Source organism: Phoenix dactylifera, chromosome 11, assembly GCF_009389715.1.
Source record: "Phoenix dactylifera cultivar Barhee BC4 chromosome 11, palm_55x_up_171113_PBpolish2nd_filt_p, whole genome shotgun sequence".
Taxonomy (NCBI): Eukaryota; Viridiplantae; Streptophyta; class Magnoliopsida; order Arecales; family Arecaceae; genus Phoenix; species Phoenix dactylifera.
In genome coordinates this window covers 28,498,307-28,500,489 of record NC_052402.1, presented here as the reverse complement: position 1 = coordinate 28,500,489, position 2,183 = coordinate 28,498,307, and the positions used below count along the sequence as shown (strand labels likewise).

General features: G+C 39.3%; 1 pseudogene; it reads left to right on the top strand.

The window, feature by feature from the left end:
* The first annotated feature begins 1,763 nt into the window (after positions 1–1,763).
* LOC120112672 lies at positions 1,764–1,861 on the top strand (annotated as a pseudogene).
* Positions 1,862–2,183: the final 322 nt, after the last annotated feature.

The following is a 2,183-nucleotide window of genomic DNA, read 5'->3' as shown; positions in this document are numbered from 1 at the left end:
AGTTATCTAAAATAGGTGGGACCATATCATCAGCAGTACCTTCAGAACACCAATCTATCAAACCATTGTCGGCCGATTCAGTAAATGTTTCTTTTAACAAATATTCTTCCGCAATGGTTTCAACCCATTCAACTTCTTTACTTTCTTCATGATCACTGGGTTGTTTGCCTATACTAAAGACGTTCAGTTCCAAAGTCATATTGCCAAAAGAAAGCTTCATGATACCATTCCTACAATTGATCAATGCATTAGAAGTTGCAAGGAATGGACGTCCTAAGATGACTGGAATCTGAGATGGTGAATTGGAAGCCGGATGTGTGTCCAGTACGATAAAGTCGACAGGAAAATAGAACTTGTCTACTTGGACCAACACATCTTCGATAATCCCTCTAGGGACCTTCACTGACCGGTCAGCTAATTGTAAGGTCACAGTTGTTGGCTTCAACTCACCCAAACCAAGTTGCTCATATACCGTATATGGCAACAAATTCACACTCGCTCCTAAATCTAACAATGCTCGCTCAATCCTAAAATTGCCAATGATGCACGAGATAGTTGGGCAACCTGGATCCTTATATTTAGGGAGAATGTTATGCTGTAAAATTGCACTTACATTTTCAGCCAAAAATGCCTTCTTCTTGACATTTAAACGACGCTTGACAGTGCATAAATCTTTTAAAAATTTTGCATATGAAGGCACTTGTTTGATTGCATCAAGAAGAGGTACATTGATTTTTACTTGCTTAAAAAGCTCAAGAATTTCAGAGTTTGGTTCAAGCTTTTGCAAGGGCTTTAATCTTTGTGGAAATGGTGCAGGAAAAGGACATTTGATTTTTTCAGTAGATGTTGGTGCTTCAGTTTCTTCGTTATCCTTTTCTTTTGTCTTGGGAGGGTCAGAATCAGGTATGACTTGTGTTTGTTCTGGGACTGGTCGGTCAATAATCTTTCCACTTCGCAAAGTTATTATACTCTTTGCTTGCTCTTTATGTGAAGTTGAAGATGATGCATTACTACCGCCATAGATTTGAGGATTAGGTTGTGGTTGAGCTGGTAGCTTACCCTTCTCTTGAGCACTTAAAGTAGTGGTCAGCGTTGTCAGTTGATTTCTTAAGTCATCATTGATTTTAGCTTGACCTTGCATGAAAGATTGCAAAGTTTCTTCGAGACTGGATTTTTGAGGGGGTGCATGTGCATAATGAGGGTGCGGAGGTGGAGGAGTTGGGTTATATACTTGTTGAGGTTGGTCATTCCTCCACCTAAAATTTGGATGGTTCTTCCATCCAGGGTTGTAAGTACCCGAAAAAGGATTATTGAAAGATTTTTGATAGGTATTCATAACATTGGCCTGATCGTGCAAGACTTCCTTGAATGCGGGTATTGTGGGGCAATCAGTGATGAGATGGCCAAGCATCTCGCAAATCCTACAACACTCGTTGTTATGCTCTACGGTCTTGACGGGTTCAGTCCTTCTAAGTTCAATTTTCTCTACCTTCCTAGTAAGGGCTGCCATTTTAGCTTGAATATCATCCTGAGTATTAAGGTTGTAAAGGCCCCCGTGTGGAATGCTAGTAGTCTTAGGCAAAGGTTTATTCACTCTATCCCCTGTATCCCATAATTGTGCAGTCTCTGCGAGAGAGTCTAAATAGTCCCATGCCTCATCGGGTTGCTTTTCCAGAAATAGACCATTGCACATAGTCTCTATAAATTGTTTTAATTGTGGAGACAATCCCTCGTAAAAGAAACTAATGGTTCTCCATGTTTCAAACCCATGATGAGGACAAGAGAGTAGCAAATCTTTAAATCTCTCCCAGCATTCATAAAATGTTTCATGGTCTTTTTGTTGAAAATTACTAATGTGCCTTTTCAAAAAATTAGTCCTTTGTGCGGGAAAGAACTTTTTTAAAAATTCTCTTTGCATATCATGCCATGTTCCTAACGATCTTGGTCTCAAGGAGTTCAGCCATGTTTTGGCTTTATCCTTCAAGGAAAAAGGAAACAAGGTTAATTTAAGGACATCTTCCGATACATTTGGCACTCTAAATGTGATGCTAATTTCCTCAAAATCCTTAAGGTGAAGATAAGGGTTCTCGGATTCCATTCCATTATACTTTGGCAGCAATTGAATTACTCCTGGTTTGATTTCAAAGTGTCCTACATTTTTAGGAATAATCATGCATGAAGGT